The 12,127-nt window shown below is 39.7% G+C and overlaps 1 pseudogene; it reads left to right on the top strand.

The window, feature by feature from the left end:
* The window catches only part of LOC115068813, a 16,678-nt pseudogene extending 5,128 nt beyond the window's left edge, over window positions 1-11,550 (top strand).
* Window positions 11,551-12,127: the final 577 nt, after the last annotated feature.

The following is a 12,127-nucleotide window of genomic DNA, read 5'->3' on the forward strand; positions in this document are numbered from 1 at the left end:
AAAAAAAAAACAAAACTTCTCTTGTCCAAATACCATTTGGACAAATGGATAAAGTTGTTCACAAAACTGGCATTTCGAAATGAGTTCTGTTTGGTAAGAGACATGGTGCTGAAAAGTGACATTTATAATGACAGCAATATGGATCCCCATTAACGAAGACTGGGTCATATTGTGCTCTAATTATAACCATTTTAAATGTGTGTGTTTAATTTAGAAATCAATTAGAACAACATAGCTTCCAGTGAAGCCCCTTCTATAAATCTCTGTTTGCAGAAGTGTAACCACTGTGGGTCTTTGATTACAGTTAAATAGAAAATATCGTGAAGAAAACTTAGTCTTGTGCTTCTAAGTAACTGGATGACTGACTATTGACTTGATGCTTTCTGCACAGCCAGCAAAGTCCTAAAAGCTGTGCAGCATATGAAGAAATGACGTTGACACAAAGAAACAAGAGCTAATGGAAATCAGGCAGTGTTCTTAAAAGGGTTTACTTACTGGTCTCTTTCATCTTCTCTTTCAGAGAACAAATCTTAGTATAACCAAAACTCTGTATTTCCCAAAGGTACTACTTGGATTTTTTTCTCTTCTTTTTTTCTAACAGAAGACGTAATAGTGGCTAAGAAGTAGGAGAAATGAGGCTTGGAAAAACTAGAAGGAGATTTTGTGCTTCTCTGACAGATAATCAGAAGTCGGGTTATCTGACGCCTTTCAGAAACTATTAACTCTGGTGCTTTTTCTAAAAAGATCATAAATACCACTCACTCTCAATCTGTGTGGTACTCCTTCCCTTGATATGAAATATAGAAGAACATAAACGAAAAAGCAAATAAGATATTCTCAATACAGTTTTGTACTCTGAACAAATTAGATTGTTATGGGAATCAGAGTATTTTCAATTAATTGCTATCTCTAATTGTGAGGCAGGAGTCACCTTGCATAATTGCTCAGATTCAGGCCTCCTTCATAGTATGAATGTATTATCATTGCTTCCACCTTACAGATGAGGGTATTATGGTAGACAAGGATTTTCTTGGGGTTCTGTAATTAATATTAACATTAGTGTAGCTTCCATTGCCATCAGCATAAATATATGAATGTTCTCTTCTGATTCTCACAACTATACTGAAGTAGGAAGTACTGGTATTCTCCTTTCAACAGATACAGAAATCAATACAATATTGGACTTTCAACAGCTTAACTATGGAATATTCTCTATGATTGGACTGAGATTTAAATGAGGGACTTTCATTCCCAAACCAATGCTTCTCTCAGCTAGCTATACCAATCACACCAAAATGAGAGTTTAATCCATAGCTTTATAGGATGTGCTCAAATTCCATTTTGCCTCTCAGTCCTAATAAACATCTAAGAAGGCTGACATGGCTGGCATCTCCTCCCACTCATGTACTTCTGTGTTCCTCTGTCTTGTCCCATGCTTACCAACCATGCTGAACACTCCTGAGCTGTCACATCAGAAGCCTTCCTTTTGCGTTCAGTATCACATTGCTTTAGTCACAAATGTCTTATTTTTGTGTTCTCCCGTCTAGGTCTTACACTTCTTAGGGAAGACGCAGGGCCAGGGGCCAGACCTCTGAAAACTTAGACTGTGCTTCATTTGATACTAAACGGCTCTAGGCCATTTCCACCTTGGCATGCTGGTTCTTGTCAAAGCAAAGCACTACTCCCTCTCCCATTACATCGTCTTTCTGTCTGAGCTCTTGCCTTCGCCTCATTTTCTGTATATTTTCCCCTATATTTCCTTGCCTTTTCTATTTCTACCTCTGCATTTGCCACTGCTGCACTTCGTTTTGTCCCAGACCTTTTCAGTGTTTTATCAGGATCATCACAACACCTTCACTTCCATTATTTCTCACACATAAAACATAAAAAAAAGTTGGGCCCGATTTTTTTCATTACATGCACATAGTTACGACAACCAGAAACCATATTTTCTATTCTGGAGCAACTCATACATAATAATAATTGTGAGGTGTTTTTAATGAAAACATCATTTACGGTGATTGTTACTGTCTTCGTGCATGTGTCTATAATTACAGGTATTATGCCGTTTCACCTTTCTGCTGCTCATGTTCTTGATTAAAATAAAAAAATGAAAAGTCCAGCTTATAAGCATTAGTTATTGAATTGTCACCTCCTCACTCTACTTATTGACAATAATTTGGAAATAGCAAACATCAAGTCTGATTTATTAGGCCATCCATTTACCATGGCCTGGGGCCACTTCTAAGTGATTAATGATGTGTGAGCCTGTTGCAATATTAAAGAGATCAACCTGAGCCTTAACTCTAAACATAACAAACTCTTCAGAGGCTAGCAGCAATTTGCCTATTTTTTTTTAAATTTCTAGTTGTTAACAGTTGAATAAATCTCTATTACTCTTTAACTTTGAAAAATAGGCTTAGGTAATCAAAGTTTAAATACATATAGTTCTTGTGAAAATTTGTATGTCCTTATGAGATGTTTTAGCCAATGATGAACAAACCTGGATAAACACATAGACATAGACACACCACACACACACATGGTGTGTGTGTGTGTGTGTGTGTGTGTGTGTGTGTGCCCATCTTCACAGGAAAAATTATACAGTTCCAAATAAGCAAATGAAAGAATCCCTTTGGGGTTATTTTATTATATCTTAGTTATTTTCTATAACATAGGTAGGGCAGGTAATGTTAGAAATGGACCAAAACTAAGGAACATTCAATGATTTTAGAAGGTCACTACTTATCTGGGGTTTGCACTCAGGCTGAATTTCTTGCTTTGGTACTTCTTATCCTACCGTGGTTAATTAGAAATAATCTATATATGCACTACTACATCATGTGAAAATTAAACTTTATCATTTAAACAGAAAGAAATTTTTCCATCATACTCTATTTAATCTGGTATAAAGAGAGAAAGGAACTTTCTGATTAGTTTTACTCTGGTTTCCAATTTCCTAGTCATTTAAACATGAAAAAAATATATTCAATATCATGAAAGAATTTAAATAATAAGCCAAGAAGCAATTCAAAAGCTTATAATACTTTAAGATTATAATTTTCCATTAACTTTTACTATTTTGTAGAGATAGTATCAGCTAAGATATTTCCTATTGGAAATGCACAACAACACCCCTCCCTCTTATTTATTGTGTATGATATTACCTTGTGGCTACCTGAATACTAATAAAACACAAAGCACTCAAAAATAGTGCTGTTCACAACAGATTTTTTTAACTAGTATTAAGAAAGCAGCTTTAACTCTTAGAGATCAGTACTGTTGGTGTGAAACCCCTTTCACTGCATTGGGACAATAAGAAAAGTGTCCTGGGAAGTGGTGTGCAGTTTCCTCCTAAATGAAACATTCCCTCCAAGGGGGGTGGGGGGAGTATGAAATTAAGGAGGTAAACAAATGATCACATATCTGGGAAAGCAAAAGCTTGAAAGCTTCTCAAAGCCTCATCTCCCACTTTATAGAAGCAGTAAACAATTACTGGGGGAGGAGACTGATCAGAAGGGCTGTCCAGAGGAGATTCTTGGACCTATCAAGTTACTTCCTGCAGTTTGTGCTGTGACCTTTAGGGTTGCAGCTTTCATGAGTCATCACATTTGTTGGGGTGGGGTTTGGTGACGAACCTGGCTTTGAGTCATCCCTGCTCCTATAAGGAATTCTGCACCCATACTCCTGTACTCCTGTTAGTAATTCCAACAAAAGTTCATTGGTTCAACGAGTTCGACTTTGGTGCAGTGGTTACTTTGGTCTGTCCTGAGTTCTTTTTGTAAACATACATTTTTTAAGTCATACACCAAAAATTATTTTATTCCTACATAAAAAAGTTAAAGATCAAGCCAGAAATAAACTGCTTAAGAACATAGAAATACCAAGCAAGCCCAATAACATTTTTTAAAAAATACAATCAATCAAAACCAGGATACTCAAAGTAAACTCACAAACAAAATGATTAATATCCAGCCCAAACTTTCCAGTCTTTCACAAAGCAAGAAAATATGATCCATTATCAGGATATAACTAATCTATATAGATCTAAGAATGATAGAAATGACAGTTACCTTCAAAAAGCTTTCATAAATATATTCCATGTAAAGAATTATGATAAAGTACGAGCATGAAAAGGAGAGACTATCAATGCACAAAAGTAACCAAATTCAATCTAGGAATAAACATAAAACATAATGTCTCAGAGGGAAATATACTATATGACATTACTATAAGCTCAAGTAAAATATCTGAGACACAAGTCATCCCGTTGGTTTATAACGGTATACACGCATATCCATAGATATATGGACTATACCTAAATTTATTTAGAATTTCTTTAATTTTCTTCAGTGCATTTTCAGAAACAAGGTCTCCTACAACATAATAAATTTATTTTATTTTATTATTTTTATTTTGTGTGTACGACTATATTTCCTGCATGCGTGCAACTGTGTCCATGTCATGAAATGCCCGTGGAGGTTGTTGGAAGAGGGTGTCAAATCCCCTGGAACTAGAGTTAAAAATGGTTGCTAGCCACCATGTGGGTGCTGGGAATAAAACCCGGGTCCTCTACAAGAGCAGTCAGTGCTCTTAACTACTGAGCTATCTCTTTAGTCCCTAAATTTGTATCTTAGTTTTGCAGGATGTTTCTACTTTAATAAAACAAATTTTTTTCCTACTTTTTAAAAAATATTTATTTAACAACCACACACTTAGAAGAAGCATTTCACTACATCAGCATTTACATATTCAATAACAAGTTTCTGACCTAGGCTACATCTCTTACAAAATTGGCTGTACATTTTTGTTTTTTTTGTAAATTTTCATTGAACTTTTGTATATTTCATACAGAGCATCAACTTATACCTCCTCTCCCATTGGAATTCATACATTCTGTCATTTGTGTTAAGACATATGTCAAGTTAGTGTCCCCAGATGTCCTTCACTGAGGTCTAGTCAGCCTATCTAGAGCCCCTCTTTTTAAGAAGATCAGTTCTTCCTCATCCTGTAGTAATCAGGTGCTAATAATTGTTCCACTAAGATTGGGGCCTGTTGCTCATTTTCTGTTGGGGTTTGCCATGGGTCTTGTACATGCTGACACCATTGCTTATGAGCAAGGTCCGAGGAGCCTGTAGGACTCTATTTCCATATGGTCATGCCCCTTCTCCTTGGCTCTTACAAACTTTCCACCCCCTCTTCCACAATGGTTCTTGAGCTCTTTTAGAAAACATTTTTATGGACTTTTTGTACACCATATAATTGATCTTAATCAAATTTAGACCCCCATCCCATCTGCACTCTCATCCCCCCATTAGATTTTATGCATTCCGTCATATATATTAAGCCCTATCTGGTCAAGCATTTGTACCCAGATATCCCTCAGTGCAAGTTTATCCACTGGTGTCTAATCAGCCTATCTCAAGTCACTCATTTAAAGACAACCTATTATCTCTCATCCAGCTGTAATCAGTTACCAGTAGTTCTTTGGCTAGGGTTGGGTCCTGTTGCCCATTTCTCTCCTTCTATGCTACGTTTTTGTCTGAGTTGGCATGGGTCTTGTGCATGCTGTCACCATTGTTGCAAGTTCATATGATAAAGTTCCCAGTGGCCTGAAAGGTAGATTACTTATGTTCATGCACCAAACCTGATTCTTATAATCTTTCTTATAATCTCTTCTGCAATGATCTATAAACAAGGTTTATGCATTCTACAGTCTCTTGTTCTCTAAAACTTAGCCAGTTATGGCCTTCTGTGTGTACCTCTGTTCCACTATGGTCCATGAGCCTTAGGTAAAGAGGTTCCACCATATATGTGTCACTTAGGGCTGGGCATTTCTCAGACATATATTCTCAGACATATATTCGTTGAGTTCTTTGTATAAAATGGATATATTTGCTGTGTGTAACCAGTCTTGGAACTCAGTAATAGCCTCCATCTCTTGAAAAAGAAGCTTCTTTGATGAATGATGTATGGCATACTTGTCTGAAAATATAAAGATCCATATTTAGCATACAGTAAGAAATTTCATTTGTCTGGAGTTATAAAAGAGGTAGGGTTTCGCATAGAACCTATGATCTCTTCTGCCATGTGTATTTGGTTGTATTTACAGTGCCACCCTTGAGTTCCCTCCCATTGAGAGGTCTTTAAGTCCAATCAGATAGCTGCTAATTACCCCCTAGATAATAGTACCACTACCATACCAATATAGTATTTGCATTGCCAGTTGTTGTGATTATTTGGCTTTAAAGCTGGATTAGGCCATTCATTGATTTTTCTCCCTTAGTAGCTTGCATAGCATCCTCTGGAACTATGAGAGCTAGTCTTCAGGAAGAAAACTTCCAGGTCAATCCTAACTCAATTTCTCCAAGTCCTGTGTCTTAAATATGTCTTGTGTTCAGTAATAGCATCTTACCTTCAAGTTCTTGGAGGTGATCAAGGGCTGTGGCAATAGCTTGCTTTATTTAGGGAGTATCCTGGACTACCTTTACCAACAACTTGAGGGGAGGTTTCTCCTCTTTGGCTGTGGGAGACAGGCTTGAGCCTAGGGTGATATTGCAACTGTCAGGGTCACGTGGTTTCCAGGAATCCAGGCTCTGTAATCTGAAACCCAGTATGCCCTCTATTCTGTGATAGGACATTAAGTCTGTTATGCTAATAGGATGCAAAGTCTGTTATGCTAATAAGGCATCCTACTTGCTGTGCTGTGATTGGACCACTACCCCTATATAAGCTTGTGCCTTTCTGCAATAAAGCAGACTTGTGTCACTGAACCTGGTCTCCTGTGTCTGAATGTGGCTCTGCTGACACAGTCTCCTCACCAGCCCTGGGGTCTGGGACCTGGCAGAAGCAGCGACGACAGGAGGCAGCACAGGGCAAGCAGAAGAGCTGCCTCAGCACCAGGTAAGCAGAAGAGTGGCCTCAGCCCAGGGCGATTGGAGAAGCAGTCTTGACACCCGTGAGAATGAAGGAGAGGCACTTACGAGAACGGAGGAGTGGCCACTGCTGGTGGTGACCGCAGCTGGCGCCCGACGTGGGGCTTGAAAAGCCTGACCCCATGAGGCTGTAACACTTGGACTGCAACACTTTGGGCATCTGGTGCCTCTTTGCCAGTAATCCTTCCATGGGTGCTTGCCACTTTTGTTCTTCTGTCTAGCTGTCTTTGGTTTGGCGTGCTGCTCCTGTCTTCACCCATTGTCTCCTTGAATGGTTCCTGAGTCCTGTTGGTTATGTCTTGCAGGGTGAGTGACCTCCAGTATGGGGAATAGTCATCCAGCTGCTGCTGGCCCCTGTGCTTCTGCACTGGTTTCTCTCCTCAGGAGTAGGCAAATTAGGGTACTAGAGAAGGAAGTAACTAAGGTATTAGATGAAGTGCTAGCTCTTGTTGCTTGGTTTACCAATTCCTGCTGTTGGGATACAGAGCAATGGGCTCATGTGCCATTCATGGCCAGAAAGAAAGAAGCCAGGGAGGGGCGTCAATTATCTGGGCCATTCTACCCCATTGTGACTGCCATTCTGGTCTCGCTTCAGGGAGTTCCCCCCGATGCCCCTGAGCAGAATAATCTCGTACTAAAAAACATAGATAAACAAATAAAACAACAGGATAGTGGGGACAGCCTGTCCCAGGCATTTCCAGTCAAAACCAAACTAACTGATTTCTCTTCTGATGTGGAAATGATGACTGCTGATAATGAGGCAAAAAATGAGAAATTAGGGTCTGAGGGTGCCCCTGATGAAAAACAGGAATTCAAGATCACCCCTACCCCACCATAACGAAGTGGTGACTACCCTCCGCTATCTTGTATTGGCTTTGATGAAAAAACAGGAAGTTAAGGCAGCCTCAGCTCTGCCATTACGGGGCAATGACTACTTTCAACCATCTTGCACTAGCTTTAAGGAAGTATCCCCCCAGTCCATCTAACCCTCCCTTCCACAGGAGGACTGGAAGTCCCTGCTGCCTAGGCCCTTCTACTATGATACAATGGGTGATTTTCCACAGTTTTCCCCAGTTACCATCAATCAAGGACTACAAAACCCTATTGTCTGGAGTGCATATTCTCATGATACTTTGAAAAAGCTGCATAAGGCAGCCATTGAGGATGGCATTCATTCCCCTTGGTTTGGTCAGCTATTAGATACAATCAACCATGTGGCCAACACTTCCTATGACTGGCAGAATATTGGCCATGCCTGTCTACAGGGAGGCGATTTTTTCTTATGGAAGGCTGTTTATCAGGGCGAATGTGAACAACAGGCAGAGCGCAATAGAAATGCCAATGTTCAAAACATTGGGTTTGACACCTTGGTAGGGTGTGGCACTTTTGAAGCCCCACAAGCCCAGGCACAGGGACCATTAATATGGGTCCACTCTTCTTGGAGTTAATTATATAAGGTCACTCCTGTATTTGAGGCCTGGGCAATTACAGCCTTTAAGCTAGTTCAAACCTCTTGTCTTCTATATGGCTGTGACCCAAAGTCACTGGTCCTCCCGCCCCCATTTGGCACTGTGTTCCTTGTTATGTAACCTTCAGATATACTCATGAGCTCATGCTCAGATATTGTATGTGGGGGTTGGTGAGTAAATATATTTCCCTCTGGAGTTTTACTCCACCTAAGCTTTATTTATTTCTTTTCTCTCTGTGTCTAACCTCCTCCCTCCCTCCCCAGTTTAAGTGCCCTCATTTTCCCCTTGATTATACCTGTCTCCCATTATACCTCTTCTCATGAGTTCCTTCTTCCCCTTTACCCTCCAGGTACTTTGTATGTCCTTCTTGCCCCTCTTCCCAATTCAATACCTCCATTTTCCCCATTTCCTCACTGGTAACATCTGTTTCCTACTATCCCCCTCTTTCTGGATCTTTCTTCCTCTTTACCTCTATGCTTCCTTTCCCTTTTCCTGGCTCCTGCTGTCACATCAGAGTACACACTCGTAAGTAAGGGATTGGTGCTAAGATCCAAAATGAAGGAGAACATACAGCTCTTGCTCTTCTGATTCTATGTTACTTCACTTAGAATAACAGTTTCTACTTTCATCCACTTACCTGAAAATTTCATTAATTTCATTTTTCTTAACCACTGAGTAGAACTCCATTGTGTAGATGTACCACATTTTCATTATCCATTCATCAGTTGAGGGACATTTAGGTTGTTTCCATTTCTTAGCTATTGTGAAAAGAGCATCAACAAACATGGATGTATAAGTGTCTCTACAGTGGGAAGAGTCCTTTGGATATATGTCAAGAAGTAATATAACTGGATAATAAGTTAGATACATTTTTATTTTTTAAAGAGTTCTTCACTCTGTTTTCCATAGTGGTTGCATTCCCACCAGCAATGAATGGGCGTTTCCCTTTCTCCATATCCTTGCCAGCATTTGGTGTCTTTTGTTCTATTGATTTTAGTCAGTCTGATTGGAGAAAGATGAAATTTTAAAGTGGTTTTGATCTGCACTTCTCTAATTAATAAGGATGCTGAGTACTTTTTAATGTATTTCTTAGCCATTTATTTCTTCTTTGAAATAAAGAAGGTCCTTAGCCCATCTTTTTAGTGGGTCATTTATTTTCTGCTTTCTTTTTTTTGAGTTCTTTGTATGAAATGGATATTAATCCTCTGTATGACAAGTAGCAAGTGAATATTTTCTCCCACTCAGTGGGTTTCCTCTTTATTTCCTTGGTTGTTTCTATTGCTGTACAGAAGCTTTATAGCTTAATGAGATCTCACGTGATTATTGTCCTTAATGCCTGGACAACTGGTGTCCAACTTAGAAAGTCCTTTCCTAACCTAAATTTTGTAGGGTACTTCCTATGTTTTCTTCTATCAGTTTCAGAGTTTCAGGTTTCACATTGAGGTCTATGATCCACTTGGAGTTGACTTTTGTGCAAGATGAAAAATAAGGGTCTAATTTCATTCTTCTACAGGAAGGAAAGCACAGAGTTTTGGGGGAAGTATGTTTAAGCTTTTGGCCTGTATCTGAAAGAAAAGGGAATTAGAAGGAACAGGGGAAGTTAGGGTTTTCTGAGTTTTTATTCAAAATAGTGGGCAAGCTACATAGTTAAGGCTCTATCAGTAGTTGCATAGAGGAAGAGTTTTGGGAAGTATATTATCTCATGAAGGGAGTAATTACTCCTCCCATCTCTTTAGTATGCCTTCAAATGAATCAGCTTTCCTAGCCAGAGGATTGACAGGCCAACTAGATTAACCCTTATGGGAAGAGTTGATGGTATTTATGTAATGTTCTAATCTTTGGAGCATATCAGAAAGTTATATCTCACCTAGGACCTGGTCAAAATATTGACCAGGAGGCCTAAGAAAGGGCAAAGCTGATGTTTACCTTTCTAGTGTTACCAGAAGAGTTAAAGATGGTGTCTAAAGCTGACCATGAAGGAGAAGTCTATCCTTAATGCCCTCCACGTCTAATTATTCTGTGTCTAGCTGCCTAATGCGCTGCTCTCAAGAGTTGAGATCCTGAAATCATAAGAGATGGGCTGAAATTGGGGAACACAAAGAACCCATTTCTACCAATTCCAAGCTATTCATCACAAAGAATTGGTGCCTGGCCTGGAGTTCTCCTCACACCCTGGTGCACAGCTTCCAGGCAAGGTGCTCACTTAGGAGACTAGAGAAATACGAAAAAGCCTGGGGTCCCTGTAGCATTCTTAATCTCTAGCTAGGTCAGAACATGGTCATTTCTGGCTTCTATCCAAGGATAAGAATAGTTTCTCTTCACTTTCAGGGTCCTTTTCCTCAAAGTGCCTAAGAAGTTTATATCTTTTGTTCTCATAAATTCTTGTACGTTTGACCACAGTTTTACATTATATGAAACTAATTTTTCTGAGTAAGGCCCTCTTCCTCATCATAGTTTGACAGAAAATAACTTGGAAACATAATTTAGGGATGCATTTGTTGGCTCTTTCTGCTTGATCTGTTGATGCTGACAAAGTAGTGTCTCTGAAGGCTCTCATCACCCTGCTGTCACGTCTAAGCCAGAACTGTCTAAGGCACTGGAGCAGGTGCAGAAGTTCTTCACTGGAATGCTGAGGTTCAAAGCAACCAAGGAGAGTATGATGAGTCATATTGAACAATGTGGAACTCTCACTGTCTATATAGTCATAAGTTATCCAGACACCAAGAGCTCAAGGGGCTTTGAGTTTATAATTCACATCATTGTGGAGGAAGTGAATGCAGCTGTGAATGAAAAGCCATATAAAGCAGATAGAAGAGCAGTGGAACCAAAAGAGAGCCATTTCAAAAGGAGATTCTCAAAGATCAAGTGTCCACGCAACTGTGAAAGAGATCTTTGTTGGTGATATTAAAGAAGTCATAGAAAAACACCACCTACAGGACTATTTTGAACAGTTTGGGAAAACTGAAGTAACTGAAGTCATAACTCACAGGGGCAGTAGAAAGAAGAGGGGCTATGGATTTTTGCCCTCTGCTGACCGTGACTCCATGGGTAAGATCGCCATCCAGAAATACCATACGATAAATGAACCTTCATTGAACAGCTGCCTGTTGAAGAGATGGCTAGAGCTTCATCAGTCTCAGAGGTGAAAGTGGATCTGGGAAACTCAGTGGTAGTTGTAGAAGTAGTTTTGGTAGCAATGACAATTTTGGTCCTGAAAGGAACTGTAGTAATTGAGGTGCCTTTGGTGGCAGCCATGGCGGTGGTAAGTATGGCAGCAGTGGGGATAGTGACAATGGGTTTGTTAATGGTGGAAGAAATGGGGAGCGTGGAAGCTGCATTCACTTTAGCAGTTACAGAAATCAATCTTCAATTTTTGGACCTATGAAGGAAGGAAACTTTGGAAGCAGACGCTCTGTCCCCCGTAGTCATGGAAGTAGTATTTTGCTAAACCATGAAACCAAGATACCTGTGGTGGTTCCAACAGATGCAATAGCTATGGCAGTAGCAGAAGGCTCAAATTACTGCCAGGAAATACGCTTAGCAGAAAAGAAGAGCCAGAGAAGTGACAGGGAAGCCACAGGTTACAAGAGATTGGTGAACTCAGCCAAGCACAGTGGTGTCAGGGCCGAGCTTCCACAAAGAAGACACGTTTTAGACAATCCTCATGTGTATGAGAAAATAAACTTGAACACAGTATTTGCAGCTAATTTTGTAACAGGTTAT

Source organism: Nannospalax galili, unplaced genomic scaffold, assembly GCF_000622305.1.
Source record: "Nannospalax galili isolate Female #2095 unplaced genomic scaffold, S.galili_v1.0 scaffold629, whole genome shotgun sequence".
Lineage (NCBI taxonomy): Eukaryota > Metazoa > Chordata > Mammalia > Rodentia > Spalacidae > Nannospalax > Nannospalax galili.